Source organism: Plutella xylostella, chromosome 14, assembly GCF_932276165.1.
Source record: "Plutella xylostella chromosome 14, ilPluXylo3.1, whole genome shotgun sequence".
In the NCBI taxonomy this organism is placed as follows: Eukaryota; Metazoa; Arthropoda; class Insecta; order Lepidoptera; family Plutellidae; genus Plutella; species Plutella xylostella.
In genome coordinates, this window is record NC_063994.1 from 2187219 (window position 1) to 2207619 (window position 20401).

A 20401-nucleotide genomic window follows, 5' to 3' on the forward strand; every position below is an offset into this window, starting at 1 on the left:
ACGAGAAACAAGATTATACATAGGTATAGACGAACATAAATTTGAGCAAACGAAACTTAGGTGTTTAAAGATTGTGCCTAAAGAGTTTTAGACGAAACGAGCCTTATGCCACATAAGTCTTGGCAAAGTGATGGTTCGGCCAAAAAAGTTTAGACCATACGAGTTATGCGAAATGAGTTTTGGTCAATAAAGATTATGCGAGATGAGCGGAACCCATATATACATATATATATATATGGGTCTTTAAACGCTTTTATTAATCTTTTTAGCCAAGAAATATCACTCATCATGTACCATATTGTAATTATTTCATTTCATCACGTTCACTATGAAAAAACATTCTTTCTATTTCCACCTTTTGACCTCAAATAACAAACAAGTCACAACTTATCACTGCACTTCAGAGATCATATTCTAATGGTCTTAGGTCGTTAGAGTCACTTACTGAGGGTTAACAACCTTCCATTCCAACTGACTTCCAAATTCAAATTATTATGAACGGCGCAGGCGCAGGCCCCACTCTCGTCACAGTCCAATGCGTTTCGGGGTATTATTCAACTTGTTCCTTTTTCAAATTGCTACAAAAATAGGGGGGACGAAAAAAACCGTTGGAACTAGGAAGTAAAAACACCTGTTGCGCTTATTTTTCTTTCCGGGTTGTAAAAAATTACCAAACAGTCTTTTTTCACACAAAACATAGATATGCGTGAATATATGTACCTTACTTAACTTAAACCATTATTTCAAGGTCATTACACCTACTAAAAACCATTAAAACGTCTCCATTTGATACGCACTACCAATATGATACACTACTCGAGCACCAACCGTTTCTTACGCTTTAAAATTGATGATACTGGCAGTCGATAAAAAATGCCATAGACAGTGGATGTATCTTTTTAATTGTGTCTATGGCTAGAGTGCGGACATGCTGGCTGCCCGCGATGATCGTCCACGTCCGAGCGATATGGTGATGGCTCTCAGGGCCGTGTGGCCAAGGAAGTAGCGGAATAGTGGAATTGCTGTGTTCTGTTTTATTTTTACTCATAGCTGTCTTACCATAAAAACTAGACACAGGGCTCTGAAATGCTTCGTGCATATTAAAGAAATGACAATTAGGTAACTCCAGTTAAAAATACCTTTTTTTAAATGGCCGGGCAGGCCAATAGAAAAACTTCTAATGGAGATGCTTAAGCGTTGCCCAATAGAATCCATACTATATTTTTTTAGTTTTATATAATTTTTCTGTGTTGTCTAACATTCGTGGGTTAACTAGCAGTAAATGCTTTAAGCATTAAGTCCAACCTTTATATTCTTATCCCCTTATTCCTAGAAATGTTATAGGGAGTTTTAGCTATTGAACTGTTTTATCCCTCTTCATCCATTTGTTCTGAATATGGGGGATATTTTGTTATATTTTTCCAATAAAGAATTAAACAAATAAATATAACATCGCACGTTTAGTGGCCCCACACGGGTCGCAGTCGCGGTCGGCAGCGCCGCCATTTTGCTCCTCCGCTGAAGTGAAAACTAATTTGAATAAAATTGTTAGAAAACATCTCTTAGATTCTTCCCCATTGTTGATGGCCAGACACCGCAAGTAATGAGTTTATGCTTCGGTTCCAAATTTGAATTGTGTTTTATTGTTCAACTGTTTTTTTTTAGGTCACGCAAATCGTTCGGTTTTTAAATGTTCACGTGTAAAGCGTGCATGAGGTTCATTATAAAATGAACTGTTTAAATTTTAATATCTATTTAAACATAATTTTAGATAGATATAAGGTTTGAGCGCTTAAATAAATATAATATGCCACTTATATAAATAACAATAGGTATTAGGAAGAACTACAACAGTTTCATAAAAGTAATCTAGTGAATAAAGTCACTGTCATTATTGACATAACAAATCGTAAGCATTTAGGTACTCTCCAGTCATGTTTTGTTTGCTTATGTAACTGTACAAAAATAGTTTACACGACAATGACATCCCATTATCGTGGTGTTCAGGTAAATTACTAATACATCTTATATTTATATTCTAGTCTACTACTGAAGAGTATACTTACCTATTATTTTAACAGGTACCTCATACACTGAACTAGTAAACTAAAATATGAACTACCTAGGAAGTTAGGTAAACCTAATTAAAGTTATTTCTTTTTTTTATACTAAAGTTAACTTATCTTGCTTGTATGCTGAAAACTTTGTTGGTCACGTGACTTTTACTATGGAGAATGTTTTTTTTTCCAAATTTTGACATTCTGATTTCAGTTTCGGCCATAGACATACCATGCTTCACATGTAAGTTTCGGCTTAGTATACCCTTTTTGCAACATCCTGTATGGGTACTACTTATATTGTTTATATACAAAATGGGGTTAGGTTATTAGCACTAAATTATATCTAACTTTGTAAGCACTAAAATGCGGTTGCAAATGTTTTACTTTAAGTGACTTTATGATCTAATAGGTACAGTTAACAGGAATTTTACTTACAGTTACAACCAAGTAATTTAAGGAAACAAAGTACTTAAGTCGATAGAATTGTAATACTCTACATTACACACAGCAATTACAAACAGGAGCCTAGCCTACAGAATCCTAACTTCCTAACTAATATTATAAATGCGAAAGGAACTGTGTCTGTCTGTCTGTTACTCTTTCACGCCAAAACTACAGAACGGAATTGAATGAAATTTGGTACACCTATGGTCTAGACCCTGGGAAAGAACATAGGCTACTTTTTATCGCGGAATTCCCACGGGAAAACTTTTTAAGGCGAAGCGAAGCTCGCGGGAACAGCCATAACATATACATTACAGATAGGGCCTTGTTACAAAGTGACTTATAGATACCTATCGGTAATATAATTATATAAAATCTATTAAAGCGCTATGACCTTCGTATATACAACTTAAGTTAAACCTCCTACCACGAAGAATAGCGTATAGCGTGACAGAATGCGCGGCACTGGAGGGTACAACGGGGCAGCGCCCGCACAATTAAACTCCCCCGGGCTGTGGGTCGACTCGTGGTCCCGACCGGGACAGTGCGGTACTCTTGAAAACGGTTTCAAACTTAGTGCCAATTTATCCATTGTCGGTTAGAGCATAACCAGGTATTAGTGGTTAACTTTTGACATATCTGTCAAGAATTTTATATGGAGATGACGTATGATTGATGAACCAATCCCGGTCGGTTAGATAACCGACTATGGAGAAATTGGCCTTTATAATATTATTTGTTCTATAAATCGTTTTAATATAAAACAGTGTTATTTGTTTTGATTTAGGAAAAAATACAGCAAAATTTTAAAACATAGCAATAGAATGAGCTGTAAAAGGCCTTTGATATTATTGTTAAGAATCAGTTTATCTAAGTACAAAACCGATAATAACCGGCATCTAAAAAATTTTAAGACTCAGCTTTACTAGAAGTACATAATATACATTTATTAATTTATCTATTACTTATACCTCTACGCGATAAAAGTTTTTTTAATTTTTTTAATTCGTTTGCGATCATCGAGAGTAGAGCTTTATGAATTCATTTCAGCAGTGAGCTTCGCCTTCAAGAATCGGAGAAAGCTCAATAACAATGAGCTTTGGTGTTGTGTTCATTAATTATGTGTTCAATGTAAGATCAATGAAAGTTCTTCAGGCGAACTGGCCGAATTTTACCTTATTATTCCGTTTGTTTAGTACCGCCATTTATGAAAGCTAAATCTACAGAAAGTTTTTGTAAATATCTTAGTTTGCTTGAAAAAAAAATCGGTAAAATAAATAAATAAAATAAATTAACATAAACATACCTTAACTAGTATGAAGTTTTTTCACCCATGACACGTGCTAGTTATTTCATGAAATAAAAATTTAGACCAATAAAATGTAAATCAAAACACGAGCGTTCCATAACAATTAAAACCAAACCGACAACAGGGGAACGTTAAAATTATTCCAAATTCAAATCAGCTAAAAAGCCGTTAGTGAAATTCAAAAAAGGAACCCCGTCACAGGTGCAGTGATCCCGCGCGTCACGCGCCGCCGCCTTGTGACGTCATTTCCGCTCTAGCCGCACTTCCGGTCGTATTGTAGAGTTGCCAGCACTGGATGTTGAGTGGATATGTGCGATCTGCTGATAATTATTTTATGTGCGCCTGTGCATAGAATTAATATTCATACGAATGGATTGATAAATAGGATGGCGTAATGAAGGTAGGAAATTTATTGAAATTATTAATCATTACCATCATCAGACCGCAATCCTCATCAGCCTTCCTTAACCAGGTACACTTGCCTGTTTGTGGTATCCACGTGTTCTTCCCCTCCTTTAGATCCACAGCTGTTTCTATTGCCCGCTAATATAAATCTTTGGGCCAATGTAAAAGTCAGTGTCCACGTTTCTAGGGGGTCACTCTCTAAATCGATGAACAAACGAATTAGATTTGTCACGCTTAATACATAGAGTCGTAGTTAGCGCTGCAGTATTTTTTCCTAAACTTTGGAGTACTGCATCAATCACGACTTTATTTCTTTTTTCGTTCGTTCATGGATTTAGAGAAAGACCCCTAGGAAAATGGACACTGATGTTTGAATTGGTTCATTGATATTTATTTGGTGATAGAGGAGATCATGAGAAGTATTTTCCTCTTTGAGACCAAAATCTCCAAAACTCAAAAGTTATTCAGATATCTTTTTTCTACTTTTTCAATAGTTAGCATATTTGAAAGCGACTTAATAATATAAGTAATTACCTAATTACGAGTATGTTGTCGCCATGGTTTCCACTTTAACACTTTTAGTCACTACGCTGTATCTATATACCTAGGTATACGTGTAAGTATGTCTTATATAGCTATAGCAACTACAGGCAGGCACTGAGAGCTTCCGTCAATGCAAATTGAAGACATCAAAAAGCTAGTTAACATCCTGCGAACGTTATAGCAAGGCTGATGAACCTAACACTTCCATGGGAGGGTCTACGGGTATAAAATAATAATAAAACGGATAAAAGTTCGCAACACTATATCCAGAAAAGGACAATTAAATAAAAAAATAAAATTAGATTTTCAGTGTAACTTTACTGACTGAACCGATGAAGTTGCCATTTCCGAAAGATTTATTTCTTTGACTCGTTTATGTATTATACAGTATATTTATAAGAAATATACTGTATAATACTGTGTATAATACAGTATTATTTTTTATCACGCATATAATGCAATACCTACTTACAAGGTTTTACTGATTTGACTATTTTAGTTGAGATTTTGCGTATGGATGGATCTGTTGCTATAAAATTTAATCCTCTATCGTCTGAATTTCACACATTACCCATAGAAAATAAACAAACAAAATTTCACTTTTATAAAGGTTTTGGAGGTTAGGTACCAATACTTGTGAGTCCTCATTCAAGAAAAGGATAGAATAGAATAGAATACTCTTTATTTTGCACCATTAAAGAAAACATTACAAAATCGCGACTTATATATAAGATAGTACAAAAAAGGCGGGCTTATTGCTTAAAGCAATCTCTACCAGACAACCTTTGGATGGAAATTAATTAATTAATTTTCATTTCTACACAAAGCCAGTCGTACATCGCGTGTGAAGAGGTCACAGATTATAAAACTTGTGATTACAAAACCGAATAGGAACGAATCGATAATTTTCCAAAAAAACCTATTACTTTAGAAGAAGAAACCCTGAATATTTTACGAATTTAGCTCTTAAGCCGTCGCGACAAGAACTACGTAAAGTGATACGTTGGACCATTGATGCAACCTAGAAGTAGATATAAATGTGCGGTACTTAGTTCCAGTTACAATTAAATATAAAAAAATGATTTTTTTATTACAAGTTTTTGCGGAACCAACGTAGTTTTGGTATGGTCCGGATGATTTTACCACTTAACGAAAAAGCGAGATGTTATGTGTTCGACATTTGTGTTTCTAATATGTCAGAAAACCAAACAGATGGTCTATTTTAAAGGCGTTTCATGTGTCAAGGTTCTCATGGTCAATAGTGACTTAAATTCGTTTAGTATTTTAGTTTGACTTTTAAAATACGGTACGTTATGTACTTACCTACCTCAATCCGATCATAACTATGATAGCAGCCTTAAAAAAATAATACATAAAAGTAAAAATAAATCTAATTTGTTCTACGGCATCATTCCTGGTGCCTGATTCAAACGTGCCTATTAGGATTTAAATAAAAATTGTTAGTCAAATTATGCTATGCTAACAATCATTATTATTTACCATGCTTTCTCTTTGATTTACAGATATAAAACCTCTCTATTTTTCAAGCTTCTTTCATTTTGAAAGAGTCACAACATTATCAAATACCAACGTTTCGCAAATATGGATTTATTATTCTTCTAGGGCCTAGAATCTAGGCAATATAAACATATTAGGAATAAACATACATAATATTACCTACTTACCCGCAAACCGACCGCTTCGTAAACATAATATTAACCTACACTGGGACCTATAACTGAATACAATATACATACAAATAGTAGCTAAGTACATAATATACTTAACCTTTATCTAGCTGTTGCATCTTCGAATATCTTAACAATTATCATAATAATATTAGCTGAAGTTAGACCTCCGGGTGTCTTACCGTTAAACCTAAATATCTTTCCTTATTTTTAACCCCGGACGAAAAAGAGAGGTGTTATAAGTTTATTTGTTTGTGTAAGTGTCTGTATCTGTCTATAATAAGGCTGCGTAACTCCCAAACGGCTAAACCGATTTGCTATTTGTTTTATTTTGGGTCATAGATAATGTTAGCCCGCGTGTTCGTAGTCCTATTTTATCAAAATCGTCAACTTTTGGAGCCTTTGGGAGCATCACCCTGACATCCTTTATGTATCAACTGGTGTATTATTTATTATAAGTATACCACAGTATTTTAAACAAACCATAAAGGAATGAACGGTAAACTTAAACCTGCGAATGTGGAAATTTCTAAGCAAGTGTAGGTTTTAACTCGGTGCTGTCACCGCCCGTACTGGGCTATAAACTAGAGATTTTAGAGAGCGGTCGGAGCTGAGCGGGGAATCTTTGTTCGATAATTTAAGCTAAGTTTTAGAACAAAAGAAAGGGAACTGTCTGGTCAAATGCCATTTATTATTAAATTTATTTTTACGAGTCGTCTCGTACGATACGTACAAAAGCAGTGCATGTGTCATAGGATTCGTAGTCTACAGACCACAGTGTTTGTGGGTAAATTATACAATAAATACTTTAATTAATAGCCACGAGACCGTGACATAGTTAAATATTGTTAGTCCTCATACAATGGCAACTGACTCGTAGCTACATCCGATTTTAGTGAAAAGGTACAAGTAGTAAAAGTACAGGCAAAACAAATCAAATACCTAAATTAATTAATAAATGTCACTTGAGTTTATCTTTATTTACATAAAGGAATGTTGATGTTAGATGTAGGAAAACCACGTAAGATCTAAATATTAAAGCCCCTACGTAGTAGCGACATAGTTTTTTATTTATGATGACAAACTACGTTATGTATGTACGTTTGTACGGTTTATGGTTATACGTGACTCGTGGTGATAGGCATGACAAGATTACGCAAAACATACTACAAGTAAAAAGGTATGATTCTCAGTCATAGCAGTAAACTTATAAGTTTACTTAATAAAGATAAACATATATGTATTTGACACACTAAAGACTGGCAAAACAACAACAACAACAAAAATCGCGCTACGAATAATCCTAGTGCGCGCAGGGGTGACTCTATATGACGAAAAACTAAGTTTCAGAACGCTGCTACGCGAGCCACGACTTTACCTTGTTGTAATAAAGGTGCCGATTACACAACAGCTCTCGTTAGTTCGTTTTTCATCAGTATAGAGTAACCCTCCAGGTCCTTATGTGTTTGTTTACACATAACTTTGAACATCTCGAGTTTGTCACGAAACCACTTCGCGAGTAGCGGGACTACGGTGCTATATGTAGTCTGTAGACCTATTTAATTACTGGTTGTCATAGTTTGTGTAAAAACTACCAAAGTTTAAGGTTTCCCGCATACAAAATGGCGCCTCTAACGGAACCTGTCCTGAAACTTTTGACGGATATGCATAATATCAAAAAGAAATATAGGTTGGTGGCGGTGCTGAAATCTATTTTGTTCTTGTTAAAGCTATAAGTTCCTAGGCAGAAAAGCAAAGACCTTTTATTTTTAGAACTTTATCCATAATCATAAAAGTGCCTGTATTTTCGTAGTCATACCATAGAGTTCACAGTCGTTTCAGTCTTTTTCATCTGCCTGTATCATAAATTTTGGGATCTGTTATGTAAATTTCTCAACTACAATAAGTACACAAGATGAAGATAATAAAACAACAGATGAATATTTCCATTCCTTCCATTTTCTTATAAATGTCGCGCCAAAACGTGAAACAAAATAGTTTCAATATCATAAACTTAATTAATAGACGGCCTGTTCATGACTCGCATTATTAAAGTCGTGTCCAATAAATTAACAAAGATTACCAATTAAATATGAGGACACTACTCGATTTAAACAGTCGGCCTTTAATTTTCCTTGCAATTCGATTCTGTATCGATTACAAATTGTTCTCTTCATCAGGTCGATGTTTAATGAAACGGCTGTTTATAATGACATGCCCAAGGCTGCTATCTATAAAAAAAAAACAAAAAATCCTCGGAATAAAGACGTCGAAGCACCATATGTCAAACTCGATCTGTCGTGTCGGCCTTCGGAACCCTTTCAGAGACATGCATATTCTCGATCGTTATTTGTTTTTGCGTGAATTATACACTGGGCCATTCCAATTTGATGACAGCTGTCGTAAATTTCAATGCAGCATCCTCTACTAGGAAGCTTCCTCTATCAGAGACATTGATTTAGTTTTGTGAAGTTCTGTAAAGTTAGAACGAAGATTGAAAGGTACCAATCGGATGTCATTGTATAATACACAAAAATTACCCTAATAAATAGGTAACTATAAATCAATCAAATTGAACGACGCTAATTAAAAAAAAATATATATATAAGAGTATGACTGTGTGTGTGTGTGTGTTTGTGTGAGAGAGAGTGTGTGTATATGTGTGTGTATGTGTGATGTGAGTATGAAGTAATGTTATAGAGTAGAGCGATGCAGCTGATATATATTTTATGGGAAAAGTATTATGATTGCAAGGTTTTTTTAAACATAGAAGCTTCCTCTATCAGAGATATAGATTTAGTTTTATGAAGTCCTGTCTAGTTAGAACGAAGATTGAAAGGTACCAATCGGATGTCATTGTATAATACACAAAAATTACCTTAATAAATAGGTAACTACATATAAATCAATCAAATTGAACGACGCATTTTTTTTAAAAAAAGCTCTATGCGTAGGTACCCAAAAACTTTTATTACCTTATTAATTTTATATTACTGAACATACATAGAAAATAGAACATAATTTGTTATGACGACTTAACTTTATGGGGCGTATCCTGAGTTGGAAAATGCCGCACAGATAGCTTTAATTTATAAACAGACGGACATACAGCAAATTACACACAGCTCCAGTTTTTGCGACCGCGGCGTAGATGAAAGGGAGAGTTATGCTTTTATATGTTGACGCTTATGTACACGGATTATGTACGTACATAATAGTTAGTGGCAATCTAGGTAAGTGTATAGTTTTTGCTTTCTGTAGGATACCTATTTTATTACTCTATTATTGGACCCCTCTTGGCTTAAAACACATTTCATGCGACGCCCAGTATACATAAAAAAACAAAACATATAGACGAATTGAGAATATCCTCCTTTTTTCGAAGTCGGTAAAAAATAAGAATTTTCTCAGCTCTGATACGAGTATCATTAGATAAGTAGAAAAAGGTTGTTTCCTTACAAGTCCACAGTTGGCAAACAGTTCGCCACCGACTAAGTTAGCGGCGTATAGCTTTAAGGTACCATTCCGTGCAACGCGACAGTCGTAGGCCGCAATTTGCAGATTTACCTAGTAAGGGCGAAGCCCCATTGCTGCGGTGCGTCGCGAGTCTTCAGTGTCATGTCCTCAAAAAATTATATGCAGTAATAGTTTCTCGTTCTAGCGGGCGAACAGTTTGCCTACTGGGAGCGGAGATAAAGTATAATAGTTGTCAACATCGTGGGATAATTTTAGTTCTTCTTTATACAGGAATCGGAATCATTTCTCTGAAGTACCTACTTTCACTATTAACTGTAATTAGGTACTTACCTGTACTCTGTAATGATGGTTTATGTCACTAATATATTTATATTTTATATAATTTAAAATATAAGGTCACACAGTTCGTGAGCATTTAGAATGAATTGTGTACGTAATTTATATTTAGATATAATTGTGATGACGACCAGATGGCACATTGGTTAGAAGTTCTGACTGTTATGTGTAATAATTACTTATGTAGATATAATATTTTTGCAAATACCTTAATTACCTAATTTGTCATTATAAATAATTACTTTCCGAATTTTTTTACTTGTTAAAATTATAAGGTCACCGTAATCTTATTATCTAAACAATATTATGCAGATTAATGCAAGTCAGACGAACCGTTTACGTGTAAAACAAATTATAATAAGGATATGTTGTTGCTACCTCATTAATTCAGTAAGTATTTAAATTTCCTAGGCACATATATGACGCGAATAGCCTACCCAGATAAATATTTTGGTTAAATATGTCAATTAAAATTGTTGCAAGTTTTTCGTTTGTCCATGATTTGCATCTATATAATACATTAATATAGATTATATAGGCATGCATATATTTTTTTATATAAAAGGAAAGAAAAAACGGAAAAACTACAGGCCTTGGCAAAATCGTATGCTACAAGTCAACAATGATTCATTTCGGCTGAACGGTGTAGTGGTTAGTGACTCTGACTGCTATGCCGAAGGTCCCGGGTTCGATTCCCGGCTGGGGCAGATATTTGTTTAAAGACAGATATTTGTACTCGGGTCTTGGGTGTTGATATTTATATTTATTATATATCTATCTATGTATTTGTGTAGATATATCAGCTGTCCGACACCCATAACACAGGTTCTACCTAGCTTGGGGTCGGATGGCCGTGTGTGAGATGTCCCCACATATTTATTTATTATTTCTTTATTTGTTCCGTCCTGAATCAATCAGTATTTAGGTATAATTTGAACATGATTAATGGTTAAATATTGGTTTTCTACGTTTTATTACATAATTTTCTTGTACCTCATGTAGGCTGTACTCTTATTTTATAATATTTATGCCACAAATAATTTATTATTACAAATAACCTTCAAAAAGCCTCAGATTCCCATGGATCTACCAATACGCCTCATCAAACACTGTACTAACACACAGCAACATACATACACATATACATTATGTACTTCTAACACAATACACTCGTCAAGTCAAGGTTGTCCGTCACACTATGTATTGACCGTGGTTGTATAGTTACCTATAAATAGTATAATTTTAGAGGAACTACCCAATTTTGTCATTACAATATAAAAATAGTAAGCTCAATGTAATTTGCTGAAATAGCGTCAGGAGGCCAACGATAGAGGCCTCTGGAGTAAGCATAACCAGGGTAACAAAAGAGGTTCTCAAATCAAGCCTTACTAAACAACTAAGCCGTAAAAAATACTTTCAAAGCTTAACCAAAAAAGTATCCTGGTTTTCAAAGGAAGCCGGAAGTGTGACAGTTGCCATCGACACGACAAGAAGAAGAAGAAGGAAGCCAATGAAACTGGCTGGTTTCCGGGAAGTAACAGGAAGACCAGTGCCATATGGCTGAGGCGGGAGAGGAAACTCACTGGATATCCATGTTGTATGCAACCTACTTACTTACGTACCTATTTTTATCCCTTCGGGAAACAGGGTGCGGTGTATCTGTCTATATACACTCACGGGCAATGAAAAAGTTCCATTGAGAAAATCACCAAATTACTCCCAAAAGGAAAAAATTTACTTAATTACGCCTTCTGCAATATTTAAATTTAACTGTTTATTTGCCCGTGAGTGTAGTTGTTAGTGGCCGGAACCATTGGAGCTTTATTATAATGTTTTTTTTTACCTGAAAAAAGCAAAAAAACTTTTTTTTTGAATTTTCAAATAGTGTTTGTGTAAATTAAAACCTGTTGCCGAAGTACCTACCCATAACTATACTGTATTTATAAAAACATGGTGTTATGTTTGCGGTCCATCTATATTCTAAGTGGCTTCTAAAACACAAACTTTCACTGAACGCCCCAAAAGTAAGTAGTATATGAGCAAAGTTGTTATTTTACTGAGTCATCAGCGCCTACGCACCCAGCCTGCTAGCTGTGGACCCGTAGGACTTTCAAGTTCAACTATTGTACAAAAAAATACTTTTATAATGATATGTACAGTGGCCTGCGCCTAAAAGTATGCAGGCACGGTCCGCACAGTGATGCCATCTAGTAAAAACCTTGTAACTACAACGTATTGGACGTGTGTTTTGATAAGTGCATGTTGTTGTTCTATAAGTAAGAGTGTTTGAGCAGTACGATATGGTTTGTATTCGCTGTTTTTACTACTGTGTATATTAGGTAGTTAATTTCTTACAATTTCGTTATAGTGACTGTGGCGTAGTTGTTAAGGCGTGGCGCGGCGGTGCCGCATGAGTTATTACGAATTTGTTGATACTTACTTCGCATCCTGTTATTGTTTTTTGTGACTTAAAGATCATATGATAGAAGTTTCCTTTACTTTCTTTTTTTAATTTTTTAATTCGATTAAGGGTTTGTTAGTATTTAAAAAACTAAATTAAAATTGATTGTTAATCAATAACACACTTGATGGGATCAATAATCAACAATAGTTAGTAGTAGTCAGGTGCAATGTAGCGGACGACTAACTAAAACTTGCTTCTTTTTATTTATTGAGTTGTTCTCATAAGATTGAGGGTAGAACTATATAATATATTAAGTATATGTGATCATGACTCCCAAAGTTCTTTGAGACAATACAACACTTGCGTTCCACTCAACGTTTTATAAATCGCTTTGGCTTCTAAATATTACTTATCGGTGCTTACTACTGATATCAAGAATATTAAAAGGCATTTAAAAATAAAAACCAATAGTTTTACTATTTAGTGGAGGACTTGAACACAGGGACCTCATGCCACCGCATCAATTCATGAATGCTTAACCACTCGGGACTATCACCGACCATGATAGCGTTCTCGAAATATGCTATCAGTTATTATTACCGCCACCGCCCCGTAACTTATATTTACAAGCTGGTTACTAGATGGCATTACTGTTTCCAATTCGCCTGATTACTTTTAGGCGCAGGCCACCGTACCTATATGGTATTGTGACCAAAATTAGAAACACGTAGGTCTTGTAGAACAGATTTTCAAACCGATGTGAAGTTCCTTATTTATGTTCCAAGAATACTACAAATTGGTTAATTGTAAGCTTACCACATAGTAAGAAGTACATAAGTATTTGAAAAACTGCATTGCGATGCTCTATTTCTCTTGACACAGCATGTAAAAATTTATTTTCCGTTTCTCTCATCTCTATTTTCGTGGATCCTTCACCCAAAAAAATGTACACCGTTAATTTGAACTTTAAAACAATGAAAAATTACCAGCCACGCCTGGTTAAGGCTCAAACTAGAGGTCAAAACATGTCATCACCCACCGAGTACATTGCACTCATAATTTGTAAATTACATTATCCGGTGTGCCTCTTTCATTCACACTTGAAATTCACAAGACTCGTCATCAATTTGTATAATGTATGGCACAATACAATGTTGCATTATTAGCATAAAATATCTTTGGCATGTTGAGTATATAATTTAACCTCTATTTGCCATTTCTTATCTCACCAACTGACAATGTAAGGAGTAGTGTTGGGGAGAAGTCGATAGTTTTACCATATTAAAATGTCGATAGTTGTGGTGGAACAATTTATTGTACGTTCCCGTATCGTTGTTAAAGTAGAAATGTATTTAATAAAACTGAAAATATCTCGAAATATTATCACTGGGTCAAACGCCTAATTGGGTCCCTTCCCAAAATACAAAACACTAGACTTACAGAGAACAGACTTTAATATATGAGTGACACCAAAGGTATTCTTCATTATAAGACTAACTGTAATAAAACGGAAAAAAACAGTTATTCCACACTTAAGATACGCTTACTACTACATTGTTTATTTAGCCAAACTATTATCTATTTACTTTATAGAATCCTAATCCTAACTAATATTATAAATGCGAAAGTAACTGTGTCTGTCTGTCTGTCTGTCTGTTACTCTTTCACGCCAAAACTACTGAACGGATTTGAATGAAATTTGGTATACATATGGTCTAGACTCTGAGAAAGAACATAGGCTACTTTTTATCCCGGAATTCCCACGGGAAAACATTGTAAGGCGAAGCGAAGCGCCCGGGAACAGCTAAATAATTCATAAAAGACACATAAGAAGAACTATCGAGAAACTTCGTTGATAGCATAAATACATTTTTGTGCTGTGATGTGTTTATAAAGGTAACAGAATCAACACCTTTTGATTAAGTTTCTTTAAATATCGATAGTGGAGTATCAAGTTCCAACACTAGTAAAGATGCATAAAAATAAACGATATAAAATAAACTGCAATATTTTTTGGGTTTTGCTTGTACCCATTTAATAGAACGAAACGTGTTTAAGTATACTTACATTAAGAATATTCACGGATTTTATTTATCAAACCTGTGACTGTAGGATACTACTCGTAACATGTAAACGAGGTCTGAGCTCCCTCGGATAATAATAAAAAAATATCCTAAATCTAATGGTACTCGTACATAATATATCTGTGCCTGAACTAAGCCAGATACCCGTACATCATGCATCAGTGGTTCTCTAATGGAGGCACAATAACGATAGCAAACCAACGGAATCTTATAAATCGTATCTAGCAATCACAAAACTGTGCTACTTTAGTGGCTGAAAGTACCGAAAACATTTGCTGCTAAAAACAGCACAGATTAGTCATTTTAAACACGGTAGCACGGCAAAGATAACATTACATAAAAAAACAACATTAAACCCTCACGGCCTCAGTATAGCAGCTACTATACCAAATACACTATTATCATCATTGTACTCAGTCATAGTACAGTGAACATCAGTTTAGGCTCAGTTCACAGTCGAGATCGGAATAAAAGGTAGAGAATTACTCGGGAAACATGAAAAGTATAACCCCTGAATTCAAAGAGCTTTTTGTCATTTTAAATAGGTTAACAATACGTTGCGATATACGATTTTTTACTGACACATAGAGTCAAAACTTGTGTGTATCAAAGTCATTTGTAAACCTCCTCTTAACATAAAATACGGTCTATGAATTTGAGGGTATTTATTGAACAAAATTGCAGGCAAAACCCCTTTTACGAAAAATTTAATAAGGACAAAAACAACGTATATTTATGTACTACAATCAAATTCCAATGTACTCACAGCTAATGCACGTTTTGAACTAAGACTATGTATGTATATTATGTATTCCAAGTATGCGTAAGTTTTAAATTCATATCACGCGTGTTGGAGTGTTCAAACTCAGACTATAATAGTCACGATTTCGGCTGGAGTACCTCGGAGTTGGTTTTTCTAATACGTGACGCTCGTTCCTCACAAAAAGATAGCAGGCATGGCTTGGGGACATAACTACATGTTTATGTTTACTTAAAAGGTATTCATAATTATGTTAAGTACCTACCTACCGAATTTAAATATTTTTGTTCCGTAATATCGTATTGCAAGACTAGGTAAGTAGGTATTAAATGTGAAACCATAAAATGAACCTTTATCTCAATCATCCTATTAGCACAAAAAAATTATATGAAATCGTTCTTATGTATATCTTAATAATCTCTACTACTTTTATTATATAGGTACTAATTTGAAATAATCATAACTAAAATGAGATTATTCACTCGGGAGTCGGGACCCTTGAGATGAATCTCTGGTACAAAAGACATCAACGCGCATAGAAAAAGAAAGTTCTTCTGTTTAAAATAAGAGTAAACAAATCATTTAGGGTAACGTAACGTACCTAGGGACACTTTCGACTACCCCTACTTTGAATGAAGATATCGCAGCGAATAACTAAGATATTAATGTGGAATTTACTTTATTCGGTAGGATATATAATCTATTATCACTAATATTTGTGCTGGAGCTTTGGTGTGGCCAGATTTTTTAGAATTAAGTTAAAAGTAAAAATGTTTGTTTTGACCCAAGGTAACGTACGTTACACGTTTGTACCTTGGGACACTTTTAAGTGTACTTTGGGACAAATTAATCTATTATTAGATGACCGAATGGCGTAGTGGTTAGTGACCTGACTACTGAGCCGATGGTCCCGGGTTCGATTCCCGGCTGGGGCAGATATTTGTTTAAAGACAGATATTTGTACTCGGGTCTTGGGTGTTGATATTTATATTTAGTATCTATCTATCTATGTATTTGTGTAGATATATCAGCTGTCCGACACCCATAACACAGGTTCTGCCTAGCTTGGGGTCGGATGGCCGTGTGTGAGATGTCCCCACATATTTATTTATTTATTATTTATTTATTTATTTATTATATTTTTGGTACAAAATGTCTTGTAATCATCGTTATTTGATAACTATATTTACATCAAATTATCATTAGTTTTTAACGAAATTATAGTTTGCGATTATGTATGAATCTTATGTTACAAATTGGAACATTCACTTTATAGGAATATTTTCTCCTTCTTTTACTTTATCTACTGCTTGTTTCAAACGATCCAGACTTACTGCTACTCTCTTCTTTCCAGTTTTACTCTGCCACTAATAAGAACAGAGATTTATGGCGTTATTTAGAAGTGAATAGTCTCCATAGTACAAAACCATAGGATACAGTGTCCCAAGGTACAAAAATTATCGTGTCCCAAGGTACAAAAAAGCAATATTTCACAAAAATTTCAATATCTTTATTTTTATGTTTGGAATCTTTCAAATAGTTGCCGTGTCATAAAATTAAATAACTGAAAATATATATGTGACATCCATGTCTCTATTTTAAGCATGCCTCAATGAGATAAAGCAACTCAAAAAACTATACAAAAGCAACTTTTGACTCCAAAAAACTTAATACTGTCTTCACCACACACTCGATGCCGGTATGATCACGAGACTCACTAGTTTTGCCAAGCGAGTAAAACACTACGCATAGGGTAGAATTATAATGAGATTATTTAGCCGGTTTTTAAAATAAAATCAATGTCCCGAGGTACAAGCGTCCCAAGGTACGTTACGTTACCCTACCAATACATCGTACCCATATGTTCAGTTATGTTATGTCAAAAGACGTAGGTTGTAGATATTTACTTAAACCAATAACTAATTGCGCGTCACTTAGGTACTTGACTAAGTACACCTGCTAAGTATTGTCTTATACATCAAACAGTCAAAAGCTATTTAACCGTATTTTAGTAAATAAATCTTCATAATTTGCACTATAATGTGTGTGAAAAACGTACTTACTGCCAAAAAAAAACACAATAAAACCGTGACTTAATCATAGCACACCTCCATAGCTACTTACGTAATAATACTTAATAAAGTATTATTTTTGTGGACACACATTACTAAGTTAGATGATTACTACTGCCATTAGTACCTACATCTATTCGTGTAGAAAAAAATTAACATAGCAAAGGGTTATCATGTTTAATTGTTTGCAATTATGACCTATAGTAAGTGGCCACCTATTGCCCGGGTAATTGCTATGACGATCGCAGATACGATCTATTGCATAGGTTTGTTATGTACTAACGATTAACTGACGTTGTCAGGATACCTACGTGCGTACCTATTTACTGTATGTACATTTAGTACTAGTAAGATTTAATTTTGCAGTAGTTCTATTATATTTGATTGTAATACACTGCTAAACGGCAGAAATTAGACCTCTGTCAATGAATCAATAATAGATAAATAAGTTTTGAATTTCTTAATATTATGTTCTACAAGCAAAGACTACCCGATGGTAATAACTCTATAGCATTCTATGTCTATGACCCAGTAAACTTTATAGTTTCATCTTATTACATTGAAATGTACCGAACGTAATAACCGATTAGTTTAACAAGAACTTACCATGCTCGCTTCACTTAAAGCGTATAATTACAATAAATCCTCCCAAACAACCACGAAACGCCGGCCCGTCATTATATTTCGAGATAAAACAGATCGTGATCCGAAAAAAAAGTTAACTCACCAAAAAACCGTAGAACGGAGCCCTTAGCAATTCCAACAACAAAAGAAAAACGCACAGAAAACACTATTTTCCTCACACTCACTTTTCTAACACAAAATCAGATCGACACAGTTTTGGCGGCAAACGAGAAACTTCTTTTTAAAAAGAAAACTGATGCACGCGACCTTTTTGCATAGAACTGTCAGAATCGTAATTTCGAACGCAGCGTTTAGAAATGGACGTGATTGGTCGGTTGTTTCCCGCGCTGCGGTGCGTCGCGTGCGCAGGCCGGGGCAGCACTGGCGCGGGAGCCACCTGCCGCCTCCATTCCGGCCTAAAAAACAATAGCAAACAATGAAGTTATCATGACGTAGAGCCTCTTTGAGCGGCTTCTGTGGACATGGCAAAATGTGTTTGAGAAGTTTAGGTTGAATGTTTTATGTATAAATATTTTGATAGCACCTAAATACGTAATTTGAGTGATATACCGACTATGGATTTACAAATTGGTGGCCGCAGCCGTGGCTGCAAAACGTATATTTTTATGCCTAATGTAGACCTAGTATAAGTGAGCATAATTATATTTATTACGTGCTGTGAAGAAAAACACTGAGAAATAATCTGCCCAATAATCATATAGATCTAGATTGATATTGATCATTTTACTGACATAATACACACCACAATTATTGTTATTCTTTATGTCACTGTACCTATTGATGTTGTTTTGTATTTGTGATGTGTATTTAGTTAATAAATAAACGAAGTGTCTATATAGATTTGTACCATATGTTGATTTTTCAAAATCATCCCAAAACTCCGATACGGCTTGTCACTGATTGGGTACAAAACCTCTGACCCTTTTAATTGTTAAACTACAAATGTTGTAATAGTTAGTTTAATCATTCCCACGGTACGGCAATACGAACTTGTTGACTTAGTAAATTCCTAAATCAAAACTTTCAGACACAAATAGATAGTAGACAGAAGTGGTATTTTATCAATTATCCTACCTAAGCCAGGGAAATGAATGCGCCATGAGAACTCCAAAAATAAGGATGCAATACCCACATATTTCTCCTCTCCATTTCTAGTTGACCTCGAGATATTCTGTAGTACAGACTCGTGCACTGATAGAATTTACTCTGAATACAAAGCAAGAAACTATACTACTGGGAGAGTAATATAATACTCACGAATTATCTCGAACCAATCGGCAAGCCATGAGCTTACCCTTTACAATCTTATTCTTTGATGAATCATCGATATACAGGCTGATCATTAAAACCCGTCTTATGTGTTGCCGTATGTATTATGTATATCATGCTTATTCAATAACAGCGTCTTTATAGTTAAACGTATAAAATTTTAATGTGTAATCGGCATTGGAAATTCTAGAGTCATGAAACCGTATCACAATGAGTAGGTATTATATTACAGCATTAATAATCACACCCTGTACAAGAGACCTTGCAGCACCATAAAATTTACTAGTGAACCTTTTCAACTACCTTTATAATCCCTAAACCTATAAGATTAGAGTCCCAAATGCTTTAATTTTGACAGAATAAAGCATAGAATACACTCGGGCACCTTTCACATTTGCGCAAAAGCTGAGTTTAAGCTCGTGATTGATATAAGTGTAAACAAAGCTTAATAGCCTTCCGAGTACTACTTATTGAGAAATTCAAGCTTCGATTTAATTTGATTCACTGACTTCACATAAGAGATTCTAATTAAATTCACTTTAAATCAGGCTTTTGCTGAATTAAAGTCTACCGATATTACCGATTAATACACCAATCCTCTACAGATGTGCAAAACTAAACGAGGTTTAAATGCCTGCTCAATGTGTAAAATTTGCTATAAAGCCTTCTATCACTGGCTTTTATCCCACAGATAACCGTAATCCAGACCACAATAATGCACACAAGTCGTTAAAAAAAAAAAAATTATGCTTGTATTAAATCATGAAAAATCGTATCCTGGAACGCCCAATAAGCTTTTTTGATAAAAGCTCGCCGGCCTACAGCTTTATAAGCTCTTCTAACCGAAAGACGCCGCGTAGTTTGACCCAAATACTATTTGTAATTTATTAGTACAGAGAAAGTGA

General features: G+C 34.8%; 1 protein-coding gene across 1 annotated transcript in view; it reads right to left on the reverse strand.

Moving 5' to 3' along the window:
• Positions 1-18610, reverse strand: part of LOC105397928 (ras association domain-containing protein 10) — an 88469-nt gene extending 69859 nt beyond the window's left edge. Inside the window, exon 1 of the mRNA XM_048625284.1 lies at positions 18310-18610. The gene's annotated coding sequence lies outside the window, so the exon portion shown is untranslated. The remainder of the gene's footprint in view (positions 1-18309) is intronic.
• Positions 18611-20401: the final 1791 nt, after the last annotated feature.